The 27,583-nt window shown below is 39.7% G+C and overlaps 1 long non-coding RNA gene across 1 annotated transcript in view; it reads right to left on the reverse strand.

The window, feature by feature from the left end:
• LOC133617742 (uncharacterized) overlaps positions 1–27,583 on the reverse strand; it is a 122,712-nt gene that overhangs the window by 492 nt on the left and 94,637 nt on the right. Inside the window, exon 3 of the long non-coding RNA XR_009817064.1 lies at positions 1–214. This exon is cut by the window's left edge and continues 492 nt beyond it. This is a non-coding gene — a long non-coding RNA (uncharacterized lncRNA). The remainder of the gene's footprint in view (positions 215–27,583) is intronic.

Here is a 27,583-nt window from a genome sequence, read left to right on the forward strand (position 1 = left end):
CCTTCAAAGGACCCTTAATAGTCAATCGATCCCCAACGCAAGGCGCCATTCTGCAGATTACTGTTAACAATAATTTGCCTCCCAGTGCACCGTTACCATCTTTGAAGCAATGTTTTATTGCCTTTCCCCCCCCTCCTCCCCTTCCTCCATCTGCATCTGTCATCCCCCAGGTCCGCTGTTTGATCTCCTGCTGCATCCCCCGAGCCGCGTTGACCTGTTGATTGACAGCTGTGATCAGACATATGGTGGGACGAGGCATCGACCCGCGGTGCTCCCCTGGAGACAAAAGCAAGTCTGGAGGTTTTTCTTTTCACCCCTCTGTCCCTCCCGCATCTTTCACCCCAACATTTCAGTAGCATGCAATGCACAATCTCGCCACTAGATGTCGCCAGATGCGAGCAAATAGCCACTGTCTGCTCTGGCTGGTCTGTTTACATTCCAAGGGGTTTCTAATATTTTGTCCTTAAAATAGCTTAATCAAGATCACGCGCTATAAGGCACAGGTGTCAAACTCAAGGCCTGGGGGCCAAATGTGGCCCGCCACTTCATTTTATGTGGCCCTCAAAAGCCTGGAAATACTAAAAAAGTATTGTAACCTTTCTTACTAAATGTATTCTTTTTCTATTTTGGGAGAAAAAAAAAAATGCACTCCATGTAATCGCAAATGATGTTAACTTAAATATGATCTAATTATGCAAAAATATGTTATCAAACATTCAAACCATTTAAAAAAAAAAAATAGAAATACATACTAATAATGATGATTTCAAAGCAAGTTATCCATCAAATTGTGCAATCTAAAAGTAGCAATAGATTTCATGGGAACATTCTGAAATTGACTGTTTTTTTTTACAGCATTTTTGTCTAAATGAAAAAAACAATACTTTTTTTTTTTTTTACTGTAGTAAACTGTGGTGCGGTTTTGTCATTTACAGTAATGCACCGAAAAATCTACAGTTGTTAATTTGAGGGGGGAAAAAAATAACTAACAAACTGACAGCTCAGTTGCCAAAATTTTACACAAGAATAATAATAATGTATATTTTTTCCTGGATTTTAAAATACTTTCTACCTTTTTTTAAACAATTGTGTTTTTATGGCTATTGTGTGATTCATAATTTTTACTGTAAAATTGCATTTTTTTTTAATTTGCAGTAAAAAAAACAAATGTAAATTTTGCAGTAAAATTCTGAGCTGCCTTTTTTTTTTTTTTTTTTAACCATAAAAACAGCAGTTACAGAGGCTTACACTTGCATTGCATCTCCTGAACCTTGCAAAAATAGCCAGGATAAACAAATTCAATATTGCTTTAAATATTTACACAAGAATAATAATTATTTCATTTTTTTCCTGAATTCTGTCTGGATTGCGTGCAAATACCTTTTACCTTTTTGTAAACAATTGTGTTTTTATGGCTATTGTGTGATTCATAAATTTTACTGTAAAAATTGCAGGGTTTTTTTTACAGTAAAAAAACATGTACATTTTACAGTAAAATTCTGGCAACTGAGCTGCCTTTTTTTTTTTTTTTTTTTTAACCATAAAAACAGCAGTATGGCTTTTCCATTTACAGTAATATACACACAATTTTGAGGTGAATTTATTGCAACTTACAATATTTTTTTTGCATTTTAGTTTTTAAATAATTTATTAATACAGTGCATAAAGAAATTGTGTAATGATAGTATTCACTGTTAGAAACGGCCCTCTGAGGCTAAACATAACTGCGATGTGGCCCTCAGTGAAAACAACCTTGACACCTCTGCTATAAGGTGTTCCTAACATTTAATTTTTCATTTATTTTCTCTACAAAAATAACACAGAATATAATTCATCTAATAAAAGAGAATTGCGCAATCCCAACTTCAACTTAATCCCATGTTTACAATACTTTGGATAGAAGCTGACAAAGCAATTGAAAAGACAAATACTACTTTTTAACTATAACACTACAAAAGAAAAAGGAAAACCAAAAAAATAACAGTAGTGACAGTATCAATAATAATAACAGTACTAGTAATATTAATAATAGAGATTGACAACATTAAACAATAACAAACCAAATTGATTACAATAATACAACACAGTAAATATATACCAGGATTTCACAGTATTTAACAGTATTGTTTCACAGGATTATCATTAATGGGTAATGCGAATCATTATAATAGAGGATTATTGATATAATTATATTATTATTAGTACATCTCCTGGGAGTTAAGTCTCCGTCTGTCTTCAAAACCCAGTGACGCCTCTGTTTCTAACTTTTAATAGGGTCTTGAACGCACCACAGTTATGTGCAATGAGACGCAAAAGTGAAAAATGTACATAACTTTCTCCAATGCTGCCACAAATATGTGTATTATACTTTTACCTTTTTTCTATCACCTAATTGTTTTATGGGGTTCCATATACTACGTTGCACACTTTTGTACAGTTAGTGGCGGTGTGTTTAAAAAAAAAGAAAAAAAAGGAGTAATTAACTTTAAAATCACAATTGTGATGATATACAGTATTTAGCGGTAACTTTATTGCAATTAACTGTGAAGCAAAGCTTTGCAGTTGCAATGAATTGCTGTAAAGATATTTCACAGTGAATTACTGCAAATGTTACTGTGAAAGTAATGCAATTATCACTCAGTATGTTTTTTTTTTACAGTGTTATTATCACTTATCATTTCCATCAGCATCACAGCCTATTATTAATCAAATCAATAAGAGTCACAGAGGCTTACACTTTCATTGCATCTCGTAAACCTCGCAAAATAGCCGGGACAAACAAACTCAATGTTGCTTTAAATATTTACACAAGAATAATAATAATTTTCTTTTTTTCTTGGTTTCTATATGAATTGCGTGGAAATAATTTGTACCTTTTTGTAAACAATTGTGTTTTTATGGCTATTGTGTGATCTATCGTAACATAACAATCAATGTGGTGTATTTTGTCATTTATCAATGTGTATATTCCCCTTTGCCTTTATGTTATACATGTGTCAAAGCATTGGGGCATTTTAGACCCCAGGAAAAATTGCAGCTCATAAGAATCTAAAGGGGAACTGCACTTTTTTTTGAATTTTGCCTTTAGTTCGCAATCATTATGAAAGACATGATGATGGATTAATTTTTTTCTAATGCATTGTAAATATTAAATAAATGTGATCGAAATTCCACTTACAATAGAGCACAAGTGTCAAACTCAAGGCCCGGGGGCCAGATGTGGCCCGCCATTTCATTTTATTTGGCCCTCGAAAGCATGGAAATAATATGTATCAATAGAGTGCTGTAACTTTTCTTACTAAATGTATTCTTTCTTTCTATTTTGGGAGAGAAGAAAAATGCTCCATGTAATCACACATTATGTTAACGTAAATACTGTCCAATTATGCAAAAATAGATTATCAAACCATTTTGTAAATAGAAATAAATACTACTAATAATGTTTTTTATGTAAATTATCCATCAAATTGTGCAATGTAAAAGTAGCAATAGATTTCATGATAAAATTGTGAAATTTACTGTGGTTTTTACAGCATTTTTCTCTAAATTAAAAAAAAAAAAAAAAAGTACTTTTTTTTTACTGTAATAAACTGTGGTGGCGTTTTGACATTTACAGTAATGCACCAAACAATCTACAGTTGTTGATTTGCGGTAAAAAACAAACAAACAAACTGGCAGCTCAGGTGCCAAAATTTTACTGTAAAATTGCAGGTTTTTTTATTTACTGTAAAAAAAAAGAAATGTAAATTTGACAGTAAAATTCTGGCAAATGAGCTGCATTTTTTTTTAACCATAAAAACAGCAGAACTGTTTTTCCATCTACAGTTATATACACACAATTTTGAGGTGAAATTATTGCAACTTACCATATTTTTTTTTACATTTTAGCTAAAAAAAAAAATCCTAATAAAATGCATCAAAAAATTGTTTACTAACAGTATTCACTGTTAGACGCGGCTCTCTGGGGCCAAACATAACTGCGATGTGGCCCTCAGTGAAAACAACGTTGACACCTCTGCAATAGAGCCTACGGGAGGTGCTCTATTCGGCATATAAAAGTTTTTAAAAAACTTCCAAACACCTCCATTAAGGTTTTATATTCACACTGTAAGTATATATGTCATGTAGAAACAGGCACATTTATAGTAACATTTATTATTTACTTATTTTGATCAGCGGTGCATTATTTTCAAAAATGGTATATTTTTTTTAAACAACATTACAGATTTTTGCTTACTGCAGAATTCTTGACAGCCAACATACATAATAAAACATCACTTACTGCAGTGTTTTTCAACCTTTTTTGAGCCAAGGCACATTTTTTGCGTTGAAAAAATCCGGAGGCACACCACCAGCAGAAATTATCATATTTTAGTGGCTTTTTCTCTTTTTTTGGTATTTTCCTGTAGCAGTTTCATGTCTTCCTTTGAGCAATATTTCCCGCATCTACTTTGTTTTAGCAATCAAGGATATTTCACTTGTTTTTTATCCTTCTTTGTGGGGACATTGTTGATTGTCACGTCATGTTCGGATGTACATTTTGGACGCTGTCTTTGCTCCACAGTAAGTCTTTGCTGTCGTCCAGCATTCTGTTTTTGTTTACTTTGTAGCCAGTTCAGTCTTAGTTTCGTTCTGCATAGCCTTCCCTAAACTTCAATGCCTTTTCTTAGGAGCACTCAACTTTTGTTTATTTTTGGTTTAAGCATTATATACCTTTTTAGCTGCACACTGCCTCCCGCTGTTCCCGACATCTACAAAGCAATTAGCTACCGGCTGCCACCTACTGATATGGAAGAGTATTACACGGTTACTCTGCCCAGCCCTAGACAGCACAGACACTCAACAACAACACATAGTTTGCAGACTATAATTACTGGTTTGCAACATTTTTTTTTAACCCAAATAGGTGAAATTAGATAATCTCCCACGGCACACCAGACTGTATCTCACGGCACACTAGTTGAAAAATACTGACTTACTGTACAATGTCTGCTGTCACTAGGATGCCGACTGCCAGGATATTCATATATTCCCATGTAGATGAAGAATGACTCCATCCATCCATCCATCCATCTTCTTCCGCTTATCCGAGGTCGGGTCGCGGGGGCAGCAGCCTAAGCAGGGAAGCCCAGACTTCCCTCTCCCCAGCCACTTCGTCCAGCTCTTCCCGGGGGATCCCGAAGCGTTCCCAGGCCAGCCGGGAGACATAGTTTCCCCAACGTGTCCTGGGTCTTCCCCGTGGCGTCCTACCGGTCGGACGTGCCCTAAACACCTCCCGAGGGAGGCGATCGGGTGGCATCCTGACCAGATGCCCGAACTACCTCATCTGGCTCCTCTCGATGTGGAGGAGCAGCGGCTTTACTTTGAGCTCCCCCCGGATGACAGAGCTTCTCACCCTATCTGTAAGGGAGAGCCCCACCACCCGGCGGAGGAAACTCATTTCGGCCGCTTGTACCCGTGATCTTGTCCTTTCGGTCATAACCCAAAGCTCATGACCATAGGTGAGGATGGGAACGTAGATCGACCGGTAAATTGAGAGCTTTGCCTTCCGGCTCAGCTCTTTCTTCACCACAACGGATCGATACAGCGTCCGCATTACTGAAGACGCCGCACCGATCCGCGTGTCGATCTCACGATCCACTCTTCCCTCACTCGTGAACAAGACTCCGAGGTACTTGAACTCCTCCACTTGGGGCAGGGTCTCCTCCCCGACCCGGAGATGGCACTCCACCCTTTTCCGGGCGAGAACCATGGACTCGGACTTGGAGGTGCTGATTCTCATCCCAGTCGCTTCACACTGAAGAATGACTCATACAAAGTAAATGAGGGTGGAACAAAAATTTTTTTTGCGTCATTCTTGCCTTTCTCGGGTATAAATTGGCTGTTTAAGTGTGCCAACTTGTCGGAGAACGTCCTCATCCTTCTACTATCCAGGTGAGAGGCATGATTTATGATCTACAATGCAGTTTGACGAGCAGGGAAACGAGAAATCAGCTCATCAATCGATAATGTCAACATTGGCACACAAGCTCGTGATCGGGGCGACGCTATAAATAGTTTGTCTGCGTTAGAGCTTATAATAACAATATCATTACTACTTCACCAAATGTTAATGGAGTATTTTTGGCACTTTTTGGATGTTTTTTTTTTAATTGGGTTTCATGGACGCACTAGAGACAAGCCTGAACGCCAAATAAATTCCTTGTGCCGAGGAGCAATTTTAGTCAATATAATTAGTAATGGTAAAAAATATAGACATTGAGAAAAATGTCCTGTTAAACCACTGATAATCTACAGCCGGTGGTGTTATTGTTCTGCCTTTGTTTCCGCAGTTATTGACTCTTTTAGGAGAAATAAAAGGGTCATATTATGAAGGTTTTGTTCTACATTAAAAACACTTCCTTGTGGTCGACAAAACATGTAATGGTGGTTCTATGGTCAACATTTTGCATGGATTATGTTTTACGGACCAAGCCGCTTTCTAACCAGCTCTTCAGGATGCGCCGTTTTATGGGTGGTCTCATTCACGTGCTTCCACTTCGACTGCATCTTCTCTCCGTCAGCCAGGCTTCCACATAGAGTCTACTGACGGATATAAATTGGAACAATACGCTACTTTGTATTAGAAATGGCAACAGCGGAGGATGCATGTGCATGTACGAGCCAGTCTGCCTCACAACAAGAGGATGGAGAAAAATAAGGAGCTTGTTGACTACAAAGTTGGACTACAATTGCGGACTCGCGCAATGCTCTTCGGGTAAAATTTTTCCAAATATGGAGATATCTGCCAAAGTCACATGTTGGAAAAACGTCACAATTTGTACAAATTCAAAACTGTATAAAAGGGAGGCAAGATTGTTTTAAAAATATCTTTGCCATGCCCCAATGGTGATGATTTAAAATTTTCAAGACCTATGCAGATCCCAAATACACATAAACAGGTACCAATAGGTAAGAAAAGTTGGTTTTGGATACCAGGTCCACTTTAATGAGGGTTATTACTAGAGATGTCCGATAATATCGGACTGCCGATATTATCGGCCGATAAATGCTTTAAAATGTAATATCGGAAATTATCGGTATCGGTTTAAAAAAAGTAGAATGTATGACTTTTTAAAACGCCGCTGTATGTAGTGGTACACGGACGTAGGGAGAAGTACAGAGCGCCAATAAACCTTAAAGGCACTGCCTTTGCGTGCCGGCCCAGTCACATAATACCTACGGCTTTTCACACACACAAGTGAATGCAACGCATACTTGGTCAACAGCCATACAGGTCACACTGAGGGTGGCCGTATAAACAACTTGAACACTGTTACAAATATGCGCCACACTGTGAAGCCACACCAAACAAGAATGACAAACACATCCGCACCGTAACACAACATAAACACAACAGAACAAATACCCAGAACCCCTTGCAGCACTAACTCTTCCGGGACGCTACAATATACACCCCCGCTGCCCCCCCCCACCTCAACCCCAACCCCAACCCCGCCCACCTCAACCTCCTCATGCTCTCTCAGGGAGAGCATGTCCCAAATTCCAAGCTGCTGTTTTGAGGCATGTTAAAAAATATAATGCACTTTGTGACTTCAATAATGAATATGGCAGTGCCATGTTGGCATTTTGCTTCACGGTGGCAGAGGGGTTAGTGCATCTGCCTCACAATACGAAGGTCCTGAGTAGTCTTGGGTTCAATCCCGGGCTCGGGATCTTTCTGTGTGGAGTTTGCATGTTCTCCCCGTGACTGCGTGGGTTCCCTCCGGGTACTCCGGCTTTCTCCCACCTCCAAAGACATGCACCTGAGGATAAGTTGATTGGCAACACTAAATTGGCCCTAGTGTGTGAATGTGAGTGTGAATGTTGTCTGTCTATCTGTGTTGGCCCTGCGATGAGGTGGCAACTTGTCCAGGGTGTACCCCGCCTTCCGCCCGATTGTAGCTGAGATAGGCTCCAGCGACCCCCACGACCCCAAAGGGAATAAGTGGTAGAAAATGGATGGATGGGATGGATGTTGGCATTTTTTTTCCCTAACTTGAATTGATTTATTTTGGAAAACCTTGTTACATTGTTTAATGCATCCAGCGGGGCATCACAACAAAAATAGGCATAATAATATGTTAATTCCACGACTGTATATATTGGTATCGGTTGATATCGGAATCGGTAATTAAGAGTTGGACAATATCGGAATATCGGATATTGGCAAAAAAGCCATTATCGGACATCTCTAGTTATTACCACAACATTATGTCCTTTCTCACAGCGTCACTATTAGACAATAAAGATGTGTAAAATACTTGTCTGCAGAGGCGTAGCACCAAATTATGAGCCGATATACAAAAGTCTCCTGAAGGGCCCCCCCATCCCACCCTAAACCCAAAGTAACCACAATGGTATGTTTACATGCACTAAAAAACTAATTATTGCATTGATTTGGTTAAAACCAGCTTTTTGAAACACCTTAATTAGGTTTTTGATGTCTTAAAGATGGGATTAAAATATCTAGACTAGAACATATCTGGATGAACATGCACCCTGAATAAATAGGTTTTGTTTAAAAATTATTATTATTTTTTTTTACAAAAAGTGCCAGAAAATTCAATATTAAGAGGTCAGGATATGATAAATAATAGTATAACCTGTCATTACTCACTTAAATATGATTATAAATCTGTCAAGTTTTCCCTTACTTCAGAGTGTAAAGTAGAGATTATTTTATATACATAGGATTATCATTAGTGGGTAATACGAATCATTATAATAGAGGATTATTATTATGATTATATTATTATTAGTACATCTCCTGGGAGTTAAGTCTCCGTCTGTCTTTAAAACCCTCTATTTCTAACTTTAATCTAGGGTCTTGAACGCACCACAGTTATGTGCAATGAGACACAAAACTGAAAATTGTACGTAACTTTCTCCAATGCTGCCACAAACATATGTATTAAACTTTTACCTTTGTTCTATCACCCCATTGTTCCAAAAATGTCGGTGCTGTTTGTGAATACTCAAAGGTGAGTTTTGATGACATTATGACGTCTGTGTTGAGTTAAGTGTTCCAAGTTAGGTTTGCAACGATCAAAGTGGAACGAACTGTTTCATGTTTTTAATGCAGGTTTTTTTGTTGTTGTTGCAAGATTTGGTTTGGCTGTGTGAGTATACAGTGTAAACAACATATCCATTGTGAAATGCACAATATGGCTAAATTGCAGAAACTATGTGTAAAATAGGTGACGTCTACTGAGCAAAAATATAAACACAACTTTTTTGTTTTTGCTCCCATTTTTCATGAGTTGAACTCAAAGATCTAAAACTGTTACTATGTACACAAAAGACCTATTCCTCTCAAATAGTGTTCACAAATCCGTCTAAATCTGTGTTAGTGAGCATTTCTTTTTTTTTGCCAAGATAATCCATCCCACCTCACAGGTGTGTCATATTAAGATGCTGATTAAACAGCATGGTTATTGAACAGGTGTGCCTTAAGCTGGCCATTATAAAAGGCCAATCTGAAATGTGCAGTTTTGCTTTATTAGTGGTCTGAGTTCTGGGGGGGTCAGAAAATCAGTCAGTATCTGGTGCGAGCACCATTTGCCTCACGCAGTGCAACACATCTCCTTTGCATAAAATTGATCTGGTTGTTGATTGTGGCCTGTGGAATCCCAAACATGCTCAATGGGTGACATGTTCGGTGAGTATGCTTGCCATGCAAGAACTGGGATGTTTTCAGCTTCCAGGAATTGTGTACAGATCCTTGCAACATGGGGCCATGCATTGTCATGCTGCAACATGAGTTGATGGTCTCGGGTGAATGGCACAACGATGGGCTTTAGGATCTCGTCACGGTATCTCTGTGCGTTCAAAATGCCATCAATAAAATGCACTTGCGTTCGTTGTCCATAACATAGGCCTGCCCACACCATAATCCCACCCCCACCATGGGCCACTCGATTCACAACATTGACATCAGCAAACCGCTCTCCCACACGACGCCACACACGCTGTCTGCCATCCGCCCTGAACAGTGAAAACCAAGATTAATCCGTGAAGAGAACATCTCTCTAACATGCCAGATGACATCGAATGTGAGCATTTGACCATTCAATTTGGTTACGACGACAAACTGCAGTCAGGTCGAGACCCTGATGAGAACGACGAGCATGAAAATGAGCTTCCCTGAGACGGTTTCTCACAGTTTGTGTAGAAATTATTTGGTTATGCAAACCAATTGCAGTTGCAGCAGCTGTCCGGGTGGCTGGTCTCAGATAACCATGGAAATGCACCTGTTGGATGTGGAGGTCCTGGGCTTGTGTGGTTACACGTGGTCTGCGGTTGTGAGGCCGGTTGGATGTACTGCCAAATTCTCTAAAACGCTTTTGGAGACTGCTTATGGTAGAGAAATGAACATTCAATTCACGGGCAAGAACTCTAAATGTCCCTCAAAACCTGCGACATGAGTGGCATTGTGCTGTGTGATAAAACTGCACATTTCAGAGTGGCCTTTTATTGCGGGCAGCCTAAGGCACACCTGTGCAATAATCACCTGTGAAGTGGAATGGATTATCTTGGCAAAGAAGAAATGCTCACTAACACAGATTTAGACAGATTTGTGAACAATATTTGAGAGGAATAGGTATTTTGTGTGCATAGTAAACATTTTAAAACTTGGAGTTCAACTCATGAAAAATGGGAGCAAAAACAAAAAGCGTTGTGTTTATATTTTTGTTAAGTCTATGTAAGTTTTGGTGCTTTTTATGCAAAACTTCACTACAGAAAAGAAGACGCGGAAAAAGCTGCCCCGCATTGACAAATGCATAAGTTAAGTCTTTGACAAAATGTATTTGTATTGTTTTAGAGTTTGTCATATTCTTGTTTTTTTCCACCCTAAAAATGTGTTAGGGGTGTTGAAAAAAAAATCATATTTCAGATAAATCGCGATTCTTAATCGATAAAAAAAGAAAAAAATCAAAAATCAATTAAAAAAAAATTGAATACAAATACAATACAAGCCTGTTTCGCAGGTTTCTCTGCTCTTCAAGGGATTTTGTTATTTTGTTGATTTTGTTGGGATTTAATTATTTTAAATGTATTTCAAATCCCCCGAAGAGCAGAGAAACCTGCGAAACAGGCTTGTAGGGATGAAATAGCCTATGTGTTTTTTTCCTGACCTAACGTATATTCCGCTCAACCCCGTGTAACTAAATTGAGGTCTGTGTAACGGATAAACCACAGAAACCTCAACTATATATATATATATATATATATACACACTGTATATATTATATATATATATATATATATATATATATATATACTGTGTATATATATATATATATATATATATATATATATATATATATATATATATATATATATATATATATATATATATATATATATATATATATATATATATATATATATATATATATGTCTTAATAAGGTTATCCAAAAAATAGTGCTCGATACCGTAGTAGAGCGCAATATATGTATGTGTGGGAAAAAAAATCACAAGACTATTTCATCTCTACAGGCCTGTTTCATGAGGGGGGGTACCCTCAATCATCAGGAGATTTTAATGGGAGCATTCGCATACCATGGTTTATATAGGGCACAGAGTGGGTGGGTACAGGCTGGCCTAGGGGCGTGGTGATTGGCTCATGTGTTGCCTAGGAGGTGTTTCCGTCTATGGTGGCATGTTGTTACAATTTCGCTGCGCTTGTTGAGGGATGACAGGTCTGGACGGTAAATAATAAACAGTTTCTCTTTCAAGCATAGGTTGCATCTTTTATTACCACTATTGTAAGGTCCAGGATTATTTTGCTGATTTTTCCTATTTCAGATTTAGTTGGGTTTATTAGTCGGCATGTTGGGTTATTTGCGAAGTTGGGTTTGTGGTCCTTCAATGTGATGAAGGCTTCCTTGTTGGCTGTGGACATTGAGGACAGGGTGGATGCCACAGCCAACAAGGAAGCCTTCATCACATTGAAGGACCACAAACCCAACTTCGCAAATAACCCAACATGCCGACTAATAAACCCAACTAAATCTGAAATAGGAAAAATCAGCAAAATAATCCTGGACAGAGTCAACACAAAAATCAAGGACAAAACACCACTCAACCAATGGAGAAATACAGCAGCAGTAATCAAATGGTTCAACAACATCCAAGACAAACAACAGCACAACTTTATCTCCTTTGATATCGAGGAATTTTACCCTTCCATCACGCAAGACCTACTGACTCAAGCACTAGACTTCGCCTCAGACTACGACTCAATCACAGGCAACGAAAGAAACATCATCATCCACGCAAAAAACTCCATTCTCATCCACAACAGTACACCATGGCAAAAAAAGAACAATGCAACATTTGACGTCACTATGGGAAGTTTTGACGGAGCAGAAACGTGTGAACTCGTTGGGAGTTTCCTCCTCTCCCAGCTCGCTAGCCTCAATCTGAACCTTGGTATTTACCGTGATGACGGACTGGCAGTGTGTCGCGCCTCGCCAAGGAGCAGCGAGAATACCAAGAAGCGCATATGCCAAATTTTCAAAGAGAACGGCCTACGGATCACGATTGAAGCCAACAAGCAAACCGTCAACTTCCTTGACGTCACTTTCAACCTGAGAAATAACAGCTACCAACCATTCACGAAACCCAACACAACACTCCAATATGTGCACCATGACAGCAACCACCCACCCACCACCACGAAAAGAATACCTACCGGAATCAATAAAAGGCTATCGATGCTGTCATCTAGCAAAGCTGAATTTGACCAAGCAACCCCCCGGTACCAAAAAGCCCTTGATGAAAGCGGATACAATTTCACCCTCACCTATGAACCCACGCCAGGAAACCAGCCAAAAAAGAACAGAAAACGAAACGACATCATCTGGTACAACCCCCCATACAGCAAAAACGTCTCAACGAACATTGGACACAAATCCCTCAATCTGATTGACAAACACTTTCCCAAAGACAACACCCTAAGAAAAGTATTCAACAAGAACAACATTAAATTGAGCTACAGCTGCATGAACAATATACGACAAATCATCTCAAACCACAACAAAACAATTGCAAATGAGCCGTCGACCCCCAGACAGAGCGACTCCAAAACCAACAAAGGATGTAACTGTCGAAAGAAACCTGATTGCCCTCTCAACGGGGGGTGCTTACAAACATCAGTTGTCTACCAATCTGAGGTAATACGCAAGGACATTAACACATCCGACACATATGTAGGATTAACCGAGGGATAATTCAAAACCAGATGGAACAATCACAAGGCTTCTTTCAGGAACAAAAACCTGCGAAATACCACAGAACTCAGCAAACACATTTGGGACCTCAAAGACAATAATGTTGAATATTCAATAACATGGCAAATTCTTGCATCCAGCACACCTTACAATAGTGGTAATAAAAGATGCAACCTATGCTTGAAAGAGAAACTGTTTATTATTTACCGTCCAGACCTGTCATCCCTCAACAAGCGCAGCGAAATTGTAACAACATGCCGCCATAGACGGAAACACCTCCTAGGCAACACATGAGCCAATCACCACGCCCCTAGGCCAGCCTGTACCCACCCACTCTGTGCCCTATATAAACCATGGTATGCGAATGCTCCCATTAAAATCTCCTGATGATTGAGGGTACCCCCCCCTCATGAAACAGGCCTGTAGAGATGAAATAGTCTTGTGATTTTTTTCCCACACATACATATATATATATATATATATATATATATATATATATATATATATATATATATATATATATATATATATATATACACACACACACATACTTAAATCTGTCCTGTCCAGCCACTCAGGTAAATCCTATTGTTGATTGTATGTATTGTTGATGATATCTGCTATGCAGATGCACTTTAGAAGAGAAAAGTGTGTGATACTTCTCTTGTTGCCTTATTTGTATTTAACTTTATTAAATGTTTGGGAAGCATTTCATTAAACAACACCTGTTTTCTTTTAAGTAATATAGCAATTGATCAGAGCTGTTTATCTATTTTATGAAGGACTGTAGTTCATCATAGTACTGGCATTATTAAAAAAGTACAGATCTTGAATTGAGAATCGATTCCGAATCAAATTGTCACCCCAAGAATCAAATGGAATTAAATCATGTGGTGGCCAAAGATTCACAGTCGTAATAATTGGGAACTTTGGCCTTGTGTCACGCCAACCTTTTTTGGATTCCACCTCGCTTTGACGCCCACTGGTGCTGGAAAAAGTAAATGATATATATATATATATATATATATATATATATATATATATATATATATATATATATATATATATATTTCCCTTTCTGAGTGTTGCCATGGTGATGCATCTCCGGCCAGTGACCCCAGTGGGTGACCTCTGACATTTAGGCTATGGCTAAAGGGTGGAGGGGGGTGGGGGGAGGGCACAAAAGGTCAGCGATGGCCGGAGGGGGACACGAGCACTTCCAGGATTGGCACTCTGACATGTTTGCTGCCCCCTTTTTGGCCGTGCAGACCCCCGCCACTCCTTCATTTGCATTTGACCATCAGCTGGAGGAAATTCTTCTGACTGTGTCGCACATTTAGCATGCAGTGTGTGTGTGTGTGTGTGTGTGTGTGTGCCTCGCTCACGGCAAAGCTCAATATTAAATTTGCATTCACCGCTGCTGCTGCTGCAAGTTCTTCTGGGTAAACTGCGGTGATCTCCGGCAGGCTAACGTTTGCTACGGTGATGATTATGATAGCGGTCATAATGATCATCGCTATTCCCATTGGCTATCTCCTATGCAGGGATATTTATAGTTCTATATGATTCTGTGCTTACTCCTCACAGGGAATAATTACAGAATGGTGTGTACTAAAAAGTCATGTGACCTCCGCCTTCTGCCTACCCAAATAATTTATCCCCCCTCGGCTGATAGCTCGTCAATATCAATTTATTAATTTAACAGTTGTGGACTGATAAAAGGGTAGTGTGCGGTAGTTAGCCTGCCGAACGATGAATTTTACAGTGTGTGTGTGTGTGTGTGTGTGTGATGAAGGAGAAAGCAGAGGACAAAGCATGAAAGAAAGAGAGTGAAGAAAAGGCAGTGATCAATTGGAACGCGGAGGTATTCTTCGTGCAAAAATGGGCGACCATCGCTCACATTGCAAGGCTATTGAATGCAGGGTTATTAAAATTAATAGACTTATTATCACCGTATTAAAAATAAAGATTGAAGACGAAGCCTTTCGAGGTATTGATATTCAAATGCTTCCACGCTGCCGGTATTTCCCCCCCCTGTCTTGTGGCTTAATTTTGCTGCAGGATTAAAAACAAAAGCATTTAGAGCAGGGGTGTCAAACTCGTTGTAGATCGGGGGCCACATGGAGAGGAATCTACTCCCAAGTGGGCCAGACTGGTAAAATCACGGCACGATCACTTAAAAATAAAGACAACTTCAGATTGTTTCCTTTGTTTAAAAATAGAAGAAGCACATTCTGAAATTGTACAAGTCATAATTTTGCGATTAATAGTATTCTATCTTTATTTGTCGTTATTTAGACTTTCTGAATAAATGATGTGATAATGTTCATCAGTCAACTCATTGGTGTTCATTTTCAATCTATCAAGATAAAAAAATAATATCAAAATCAAATTACAGGATGTTATTTATGTAGTTTGCTCATTTTCCTCGACTGATGTACTAAGTAAAGTTAAAGTACCAATGATTGTCACACACACTAGGTGTGGTGAAATTTGTCATCTGCGTTTGACCCATCCCCTTGTTCACTCCCTGGGAGGTGAGGGGAGCAGTGAGCAGCAGCGGTGGCCGCGCCCGGGAATCATTTTTGGTGATTTAACCCCCAATTCCAACACTTGATGCTGAGTGCCAAGCAGGGAGGTAATGGGTCCCATTTTTATAGTCTTTGGTATGACTCGGCCGGGGTTTGAACTCACAACCTACCACTCTCAGGGCGGACACACTAACCACTAGGCCACTGAGTAGGTACTAACTGTGAATTATATTTATATAGCGCTTTTCTCTAGTGACTCAAAGCACTTTACATTGTGAAACCCAATATCTAAGTTACATTTTTTTTTAAACCAGTGTGGGTGGCAGTGGGAGCAGGTGGGTAAAGTGTCTTGCCCAAGGACACAACGGCAGTGACTAGGTTGGCAGAAGCAGGGATCGAACCTGGAACACTCAAGTTGCTGGTACGGCCACTCTACCAACCGAGCTATACCGCCCCACATCATGTGGTTTCTTTTTTCTTTTTTACATATGTAGCATCATCTACAAAGATACAAAGAATTGCTATTGTGACATCTAGTGGACATATTTAGAACAGCAGTTTCTTTCATTCAAAAATTTGGGCACATTTTTATACTTAGCAAACTCATCCCGCGGGCCGGATAAACCCGGCTCCGGTTTGACACCCCTGATTTAGAGTGTTGCGGATATGAGCTGAAAACAAAAGGACATAAATGAGACCCTCTTGTGTGCGACCCCTTCTTGACCTCCTTTGCATGGTGACCCCCCCATAAGGGGGGTCATGAATATACATCTGGCACCAACGCAGCACACATGTATATCAAGCAGCGCCAAACAGCCAACCTATTCCCACAGCCATTACATAACATCCCTGAAGGAGGCTAAAAGGTATTTTAACAAGGCCCACTGCTCTGTGACCCTTGATCCCCCCCCCTTCTCATTTGACCCCGGTGGCACTTACACTAAAGCGCGCGGTGACAGCGGCGGATCTTGTTCACCTCGGACTTCGAAAGAGAAAAAAGGGGACATTAACAATCATATAAATAAACACATCCGGATGTTGATCAGCTTTTAATACACTATATAGGTAAAAGTATTTGGCCACCCATAGGTTCAATATGATGTCGGTCCACCTTTTGCAGCTATTACAGCTTCAGCTGTTCTGGGAAGGCTGTCCACAAGGTTGCGGAGTGTGTTTATAGGAATTTTCCACCATTCTTCCAAAAGCGCATTGGTGAGGTCACACACTGATGTTGGTGGAGAAGGCCTGGCTCTCAGTCTCCGTTCTAATTCATCCCAAAAGGTGTTCTATCAAGTTCAGGTCAGGACTCTGTGCAGACCAGTCAAGTTCATCCACACCAGACTCCGTCATCCATGTCTTTATGGACCTTGCTTTGTGCACTGGTGCACAGTCATGTTGGAAGAGGAAGGGGCCCGCTCCAAACTGTTCCTACATGTTTTAGTATCCTGGAGCATTCAAAGTGTGCCTTTCACTGGAACTAAGGGGCCAAGCCCAACTCCTGAAAAACAACCCCACACCATAATTCCTCCTCCACCAAATTTCACACTCGGCACAATGCAGTCCGAAATGTACCGTTCTCCTGGCAACCTCCAAACCCAGACCCGTCCATCAGATTGCCAGATGGAAAAGCGTGATTCATCACTCCAGAGAAGGCGTCTCCACTGCCCTAGAGTCCAGTGGTGATGTGCTTTACACCACTGCATTGGACTTGGTGATGTATGGCTTAGATGCAGCTGCTCGGCCATGGAAACCCATTCCATGAAGCTCTCTGCATACTGTACGTGGGCTAATTGGAAGGTCACATGAAGTTTGCAGCTCTGTAGCAACTGACTGTGCAGAAAGTCTTTGCACTATGCGCTTCAGCATCCGCGGACTCCTCTCTGTCAGTTTATGTGGCCTACCACTTCGTGACTGAGTTGCTGTTGTTCCCAAACTCTTCCATTTTCTTATAATAAAGCCGACAGTTGACTTTGGAATATTTAAGAGCGAGGAAATTTCACGACTGTTGCACAGGTGGCATCCTATGACAGTTCCACGCTGTAAATCACTGAGCTCCTGAGAGCTGCCCATTCTTTCACAAATGTTTGTAGAAACAGTCTCCATGCCTGATCCTTGGACACCTGATTCTGATTATTTGCATGGGTGGCCAAATACTTTTGGCAATATAGTGTATGTTGAAATGTTCCTCATGGAAACAATGGAAAGCATAAATGATCTGCTCCTGAGTCAAACCTCCCCTATAAGTAACATGTTAAAGTTTTTAACAAGCATCTTTCATGACTCTTTCGGTTTTGTGTCGTAATCTTCCTGTTTAGTGTTTGTTTCCGTTTTCAGCGCTCCTTCCTCTTTTTTACTTCTTTGGAGCGTTGATTCCTCACACCTGTACCTAATTACAATTAGGAGCGTTCATTAGCCAGCACCGCATGCCAGGTGGAGCTATTATGTATTCTGATTATGGTGCGTGTGTTCTTGCTGCTTCTCGCCTTTAGTTTCCGCAGTTAATGATTCCGTTACGAGAATTAAACTGTCATATCATGATCTTTTTTTCTACATTTAAAACACTTCCTTGTGGTCTACATACATGTAATGGTGGTTCTTTGGTCAAAATTTTGCATAGATTATGTCATGATGTGCCGTTTTTGTGGGCGGTCTTATTGACGTCAGCCATGTTTTAGTTTTTAGCGCTTCAATAGCAGGTTTCATGACAGATATAAGTTCGAACTATACGTTACTTTGTATTAGAAATGGCAACAGTGGAGGATGCGTGTACAAAACCCAAAACCAGTGAAATTGGCACGTTGTACAAAATACAATGATTTGCAAATCCCTTTCAACTTATATTCAATTGAATAGACTGCAAAGACAAGATATTTAAAGTTCGAACTGGAAAACTTTGATATTTTTTTGCAAATATTACCTCATTTGGAATTTCATGTTTCAAACATGTTTCAAAAAAGCTGCGCACAAGTGGCAAAAAAGACTGAGAAAGTTGAGGAATGCTCATCAAACACTTATTTGGAACATTCCACAGGTGAACAGGCCAATTTGGAACAGGTGGGTGCCATGATTGGCTATTAAAACAGCTTCCATGAAATGCTCAGTCATTCAGAAACAAGGATGGGGCGAGGGTCACCACTTTGTGGACAAATGCGTGAGCAAATTGTTTCAGAACAACACTCCTCAACCAGCTATTGCAAGGAATTTAGGGATTTCACCATCTACGGTCCGTAATATCATCAAAAGGTTCAGAGAATCTGGAGAAATCACTGCAAGTAAGCAGCAAGGCTGAAAACCAACATTGAATGCCCGTAAACCTTCGATCCTTCAGGCGGTACTGCGTCAAGAACCGACATTAGCGTTTAAAGGATATCACCACATGGGCTCAGGAACACTTCAGAAAACCACTGTCAGTAACTACAGTTCGTCGCTACATCTGTGAGTGCAATTAAAACTCTACTATGCAAAGCGAAAGCCATTTATCAACAACACCCAGAAACGCCGCTGGCTTTGCTGGGCCCGAGCTCATCTAAGATGGACTGATACAAAGTGGAAAAGTGTTCTGTGGTCTGGCGAGTCCACATTTCAAATTGCTTCTGGAAATTGTGGACGTCGTGTCCTCTGAACCAAAGAGGAAAAGAACCATCCAGATTGTTATAGGCGCAAAGTTCAAAAGCCAGCATCTGTGATGGTATGGGGGTGTATTAGTGCCCAAGGCATGGGTAACTTATACACAGTGTTGGGTTAGTTACTGAAAACCAGTAACTAGTTACAGTTACTAGTTACTTTATTTCAAAAGTAACTCAGTTACTAACTCAGTTACTTACACCAAAAAGTAATGCGTTACTGTGAAAAGTAACTATTTAGTTACTTCTTTTTTTCTTCTTTTTTTTTTTTTAAAGCTCCCATTAATGCCCTTTTAGCCTTCATTTCAGTACTGTTATTGCACTGGAGAATAATACAAACTTGACATGCATTTTTATTTTCCTTTTAACATAATTAATGAAAAACAGTGCAACATAAAAAGGCATTCCTCCTTTCTTTAAACTTGGACCAATGACCATTAATAAAAAAACAAGTTTAAGTGCAACATAAGAAGAAACATCATCTTCCTTGAAACATAGGTAGTGAAATAAAGCCTGACATCTGGAGTGATGCTGCTGTCTTCCACACTTGGAGCCATGGATTGTAGAATGAATACTTGTTTTCAGTGGCAGGATCATTGACACAGATGGTGAAGTTTCAGTGCTCAGTAGAGATGGAACACTTTTGAGGGGTTTAAGCACCTGGAGGACCTCATCTGCCACTCTCACATCATCATCAGACAGGGTGACATTTGTCTTCAGGGTGTTGTGGGTCAATGCAGAGTATATAGCTGCCTGCTGCTCCAACATATCATAAGTGGAGTTCCACCTCATTGGGACATCATGTATGAGGAGGCAGCTTTAGCATTTCTTGCTTTGTCTTAAGCACATGAGCAGCTGTTGTGCTTGGGTGGAAGTAGGAAACCTTCCTGATCCTCCCAAAGAGGCGCTCCATCCTATTGACTGAGATTCCCTTCTGTGATGCCAAATTCACTACATGTGCCAAGCACCTATCTGTGGTCCCAGTCCTGCCTCATTCTCTGTAATTATTTGATTTTTGGCATTATCACGTGTGACTGGGATATCTTTATCTTCCATTCCTCCACTGCTTGTGTCAGTACCTGCGCAAGGTGACTCTCGTAGAGGGGGCGTGTCTTCACATCTCCCAGTCTGCTGTGATGAAGTGAGCGCTTATAGTTCCGCTGGACGTCCACCCGTCTGTCATGAGCGCAACAGCTGATGCTCGGGATAGTTCATCCACAACTTTTTTCTTCTCCTGCTCATAAAGATCTGGCACAATCTTATTGCTGAAGTGGGTGCGCGACGGGATGTCGTAACGTGGTTCAAGCACGTTCAGCATGTGTTTAAAACCCTCGTTTTGCACAACCGAGTCTGCACTTATAAACACACCGATTCAATGGCGGGGGCGTTCAAGCTCCTCCGTTACTCCGCTCGCCATGACCACGCTGTGTGTGGACAGAACGTGCCAACAACTTTTTTTTTTGTTTCATATGTGCCTCCCCTCCCCACACCCACACCCACACACACACACACATAGACCGCGCCTCTTTTCTTCTCTCCGGCTTGTGACAGAGGAAGATTCAGAAGAACGACACCGCAGCGCTTCTGTTTCTAGCCGATACTACATCAAAAGTAACGTAAAATAACGCAGTAACGCATCATGTAGTAACGGTAACTAAATTACTGAATAAAAAAAAATAACGCGTTAGATTACTAGTTACCGCCGAAACTAACGGCGTTACAGTAACGCGTTACTTTGTAACGCGTTAGTCCCAACACTGCTTATACATCTGTGAAGGCACCATTAATGCTGAAAGGTGCATACAGGTTTTGGAGCAGCATATGTTGCCATCCAAGCAACGTTATCATGGGCGCCCCTGCTTATTTCAGCAAGACAATGCCAAGCCACGTGTTACAACAGTGTGTCTTAATAGTAAAAGAGTGTGGGTACTAGACTGGCCTGCCTGTAGTCCAGACCTGTCTCCCATTGAAAATGTGTGGCACAATATGAAGCCTAAAATACCACAACGCAGACCGCGGACTGTTGAACAACTTAAGCTGTACATCAAGCAAGAATTGGAAAGAATTCCACCTGAAAAGCTTCAAAAATTGGTCTCCTCAGTTCCCAAATGTTTACTGAGTGTTGTTAAAAGGAAAGGCCATGTAACACAGTGGTAAAAATGCCCCTGTGCCAACTTGTTTGCAATGTGTTGCTACCATTAAATTATAAATTAATGATTTGCAAAAAAAAAAAAGTTTCTCAGTTCGAACATTAAGTATCTTGTCTTTCTCTTTATATTGTTTTACTTTCTTTTTTATTCAAGAAAATGTTTTTATTTATTTATCTTATTTTATTATTATTTTTTTTAAAGGATCTTATCTTCACCAGACCAGGTTGTCAATGAAATTAGATTGTTTAAAGGGTTCTTAAAACCAGGTCCAGTCCAGATTATGTCCAGGTCGGGCTCAGCAACACACACCTTCATTTTTGTACACTCAAAATTAGGGAACACAACAACAGATTGCATATAATCTGTAAACAAAATTACATTTTCAAAATAAGCATTTATATACAGTCCAGATTGAGGTTGGTGTTAACATAAATAATTCCAAAAAATATTTGAGTTATCAGTAATAATATTAGAAAATCCCCCTATTTAATGTATTGTTTTTATTATTTATTTATATCGCATAACATTCTTTGAAATTTCTGTCACATTTTTTTTAATGAATCCTCCTTCAAAGCTACACAGAGGTAATTACCAGGATATAACAATGCAATAAACACATTATACTACCCTTCCTCTTTGTGCGTGGCCGAGTCCCCTCACATGGCCGATGAGTGTATCGTAAAGGACGCTCCTGGGGGTCCGCGTCAGGGAGCCGCAGGGCACGGCACGTGTCAATAGAAGTGGAGTGTGTGAGCGTGAGAGATGATAGACGGAGGTTAAGAGGTGTCAACGCGACAAGAGTGAGGGGCTCGAGGACTCTTCAGCCGAGCCCGCCTGACACCCTGACGCTCTCCTCAACCGCCCCTCTGATTAACCACTCTAAAGACGCCATTGAGACGCCGACACTTCACACGGGAAAACCTTACGAGCACCTGCACAAACAAACACACACACACACACACACACACACACACACACACACGCTATATGAGGAGGTGGTCTCTGAAAGGGTCTGGCAGCCAGGAATGGATTTGTTGCACCTCCGATGTGGCGTGTAGGCTCAGCCAAGTGGAAGGCCCAACAGTGTCATCCCAGAGGGCTTTGCACCTGTCAGCTGGTGTAACGCAACATGCTAACAGCACAACACACACCATGTACAGTACAGTACAGTACAGTGTCGCAATTAGTGCAATATTAGTGCAATATCTCTATTAGTGCAATATTAGTGCAATATCTCTACTAGTGCAATATTAGTGCAATATCTCTATTAGTGCAATATCTCTATTAGTGCAATATTAGTGCAATATCTCTATTAGTGCAATATTAGTGCAATATCTCTACTAGTGCAATATTAGTGCAATATCTCTACTAGTGCAATATTAGTGCAATATTGGTGCAATATCTGTCTATCTGTGTTGGCCCTGCGATGAGGTGGCGACTTGTCCAGGGTGTACCCCGCCTTCCGCCCGATTGTAGCTGAGATAGGCTCCAGCGCCCCCCGCGACCCCAAAGGGAATAAGCGGTAGAAAATGGATGGATGGATGGAACTTCAAAACATTCCTCTTAATCGGTACAAAAAACGAAGTTGTTTTTTGAACTGGAAAAATGTCCAGTTTTCCCGAAATTCCAGGAATTCCGCAATACCATTTCTCAATTGAACATGTTTCTGCTTCAACAATTCAACGGCCGATTTTAAAAATTCCAACAACAACCATTTCAACTCATTCAGACCATTTACGGTTTTTACCATTTTTCAAAAAATTTCCGCTTTTCCCGAAATTCCCAAAATTTTGGGGAAATTCCCCGTTGAAATCAATGGGACATTCTTCAAAGTTCCACAACTCCCACATTTTTCATTTGATTCAAACCGTTCCAACTTAAAAATATTTCTCTTAATCGAGACAAAAAACAAAGTTGTTTTTTGAACTGGAAAAATTCCCGGTTTTCCCGAAATTCCAGGAATTCCGTAATACCATTTCACAATTCAACATGTTACTGCTTCAACAATTCTTGACCGATTTGAAAAATTGCGACACCAACCATTTCAACTTATTCAGACCATTTATGTTTTTACAATTTTCAAAAAAATTCCTGCTTTTCCCAAAACTCCCAAATTTTTGGGAAATTCCCTATTGAAATCAATGGGACATTCTTCAAAGTTCCACAACCCCCAAATTTGTCATCTGATTTAAACTGTTCCAACTTCAAAACATTCCTCTTAATCGGTACAAAAAACGAAGTTGTTTTTTGAACTGGAAAAATGTCCAGTTTTCCCGAAATTCCAGGAATTCCGCAATACCATTTCTCAATTGAACATGTTTCTGCTTCAACAATTCAACGGCCGATTTAAAAAATTCCAACAACAACCATTTCAACTCATTCAGACCATTTACGTTTTTTACCATTTTTCAAAACATTTCCGCTTTTCCCGAAATTCCCAAAATTTTGGGGAAATTCCCCGTTGAAATCAATGGGACATTCTTCAAAGTTCCACAACTCCCACATTTTTCATCTGATTCAAACCGTTCCAACTTCAAAATATTTCTCTTAATCGAGACAAAAAACAAAGTTGTTTTTTGAACTGGAAAAATTCCCAGTTTTCCCGAAATTCCAGGAATTCCGTAATACCATTTCACAATTCAACATGTTACTGCTTCAACAATTCTTGACCGATTTGAAAAATTGCGACACCAACCATTTCAACTTATTCAGACCATTTATGTTTTTACAATTTTCAAAAAAATTCCTGCTTTTCCCAAAACTCCCAAATTTTTGGGAAATTCCCTATTGAAATCAATGGGACATTCTTCAAGGTTTCACAACCCCCAAATTTGTCATCTGATTTAAACTGTTCCAACTTCAAAACATTCTTCTTAATCGGGACAAAAAATGAAGTTGTTTTTTGAACTGGAAAGATTCCCGGTTTTCCCGAAATTCCAGGAATTCCGCAATACCATTTCTCAATTGAACATGTTTCTGCTTCAACAATTCAACGACCGATTTTAAAAATTCCAACAACAACCATTTCAACTCATTCAGACCATTTACGTTTTTTACAATTTTTCAAAAAATTCCCGCTTTTCCCGAAATTCCCAAATTTTTGGGAAATTCCCATGGAAATCAACGGGACATTCTTCAAAGTTCCACAACTCCCACATTTTTCATTTGATTCAAACCGTTCCAACTTCAAAATATTTCTCTTAATCAAGACCAAAAACGAAGTTGTTTTTTGAACTGGAAAAATTCCCGGTTTTCCCGAAATTCCAGATATTCCGTAATACCATTTCACAATTCATCATGTTACTACTTCAACATTTCTCGACCGATTTGAAAAATTCCGACACCAACCATTTCAACTTATTCAGACCATTTATGTTTTTACAATTTTCAAAAAAATTCCCGCTTTTCCCAAAACTCCCAAATTTTTGGGAAATTCCCTATTGAATTCAATGGGACATTCTTCAAAGTTCCACAACTCCAAATTTTTCATCTGATTTTTCATAAATTTTTCATAAACTGTTCCAACTTCAAAACATTCCTCTTAATCGGGACAAAAAACAAAGTTGTTTTTTGAACTGGAAAGATTCCCGGTTTTCCCGAAATTCCAGGAATTCCGCAATACCATTTCTCAATTGAACATGTTTCTGCTTCAACAATTCAACGGCCGATTTTAAGAAAATTCCAACAACAACCATTTCAACTCATTCAGACCATTTACGTTTTTTTTTTTACCATTTTTCAAAAAATTCCCGCTTTTCCCGAAATTCCCAAATTTTTGGGAAATTCCCATGGAAATCAATGGGACATTCTTCAAGGTTCCACAACTCCTACATTTTTCATCTGATTCAAACCGTTCCAACTTCAAAACATTCCTCTTAATCGAGACCAAAAACGAAGTTGTTTTTTGAACTGGAAAAATTCCCGGTTTTCCCGAAATTCCAGGAATTCCGTAATGCCATTTCTCAATTCAACATGTTTCTGCTTCAACATTTCAACGGCCGATTTTAAAAATTCCAACAACCATTTCAACTCATTCAGACCATTTACGGTTTTTACCATTTTTCCAAAAATTCCCGCTTTTCCAGAAATTCCCAAATTTTTGGGGAAATTCCCATGGAAATCAACGGGACATTCTTCAAAGATCCACAACCCCCACATTTTTCATCTGACTCAAACTGTTCCAACTTCAAAATATTCAGCCTGTTCTGGAATTCTGTGCTCTACTTGAATAATTCTAAAGAAAATCCAGGATTTCAGTTAGACTTCAGCATTGGAGCATTAACGCGCAATTCCTTTAGGAATTGCTTCTTCTAGTTACCTCTAATATCAACATTGCGATGGCTTTAAATCGAGAATCATTGAATCTAGAATTGATTCTGAATCAAACATGACCCCAAGAATCGAAATTGATCGTGATTCACATCCCTAGCAAACAGACTAGTTTGCTTGTGCAGCCCTTTGAGACACTTGTGATTAAGGGCTATATAAATATACTTTGATTGATTGATTATTGCACTCAACGTTTGGCCCTCTTATAGTCCAGTGTTTTTCAAGGCACATTTTTTTCATAGAAAAAATCTCGAGGCACACCACCAGCAGAAAACATTGAAAAATGAAACTCAGCAGCCGATATTGACAATAAAAAGTCGTTCTTGCAATTTTTGGATATGAATTCAAACCATAACCAAGCATGCATCACTATAACTATTGTCTCAAAGTAGGTGTACTGTCACGACCTGTCACATCACGGCGTGACTTATTTGAAGTTTTTTGGTGTTTTCCTGTGTGTATTGTTTTAGTTCTTGTCTTGCGCTCCTTTTTTGGTGTTGTCATGTCATGTACTTTGTGGACGCCGTCTGCTGCTCCCCTCACTGCAAGTCTTTGCTGTCGTCCAGCATTCTGTTTCTGTTTACTTTGCAGCACGCAGACGAAGCAGAGACAAGGCGAAATCACAAGGCTCCCAGCACATTCCGTCACGTATTGTGCGTACTGGAGCTGTTTTGCATGATATGTGTGACCACTCCTTTTAGAGGCGGCCTCATTGATGTTGACTGTTGAACTCCTGAATAAATAGAGGGACGCGGGAGCTGTACCTTTGAGGGTAGGGCGAGACTGTGACTAAGTGTGCAGATCCATGCCTTCTCCTCATGAGCTAAATTGAACTCTGTCTCTGCATGATTCCTTGTCTGATTAATAGATGTCATCAGTGTTTGAACCTGACAAAATATCACATCAAAAACCAAATCATACAAAAAGTTGGGCACCATAAAACCAAGGTACTACACTGATGGGGTGGCTTCACTGGGCCAAGCTTTGAAAATACCTGTTTTATTTATTACACTTTATTTTACACTTATGTGACAGTTGACTTGACTGTGCAAAAGGTTTCCTGATGCCCACTAAAACAGGTTATTTCTATTTCCATTATTTCCAGCAACTTGGAAGTTGACCCCCGTCTAGTGCAATAAATTGTGTTCGACCTTAAGGGTTACACTGTAATAGCGGCCATTTTGTCATTTGTCTGATCCGCTGTGATACTTAAACGGGGACAGTGAGCTCACAATATGTAATCCTCATTGAGTGTGTACTCAACATTGGCTCTCGGTGTCATTTCCTACATTCACTTTAATTCCTCGTAACACACTTGACACTCTATAAAGTGGCGAGTGCATTTACTGCAGCAGTGCTGGGCTTTCGGTTAAACATTCTTTATTGGAGTTTGTAAAAACAAAGAAAAAAAGTACATATTTCCTGAAAATAATAATGTTCACTTTTGACTATCACTTTCAGAGAGGCGTTACCTTAAAATGTTTGGCCTGTTGCGTTTCATGTGATGTGTGTGTATGCCTTAAAATAGCAAACACAGTCACTTGGTTATCATGCCTATTTGATTACAGTTAATTGATTATATGAAAAAGAGGCAACACAAACACAAAAAGCAGTCTCACGCTTTGGGGTTAAGGCCATAATGATATTATACGCAAAAAAAATGGTGTTGGAA

Source organism: Nerophis lumbriciformis, linkage group LG18 (genome assembly GCF_033978685.3).
Source record: "Nerophis lumbriciformis linkage group LG18, RoL_Nlum_v2.1, whole genome shotgun sequence".
NCBI classification, from domain to species: Eukaryota; Metazoa; Chordata; class Actinopteri; order Syngnathiformes; family Syngnathidae; genus Nerophis; species Nerophis lumbriciformis.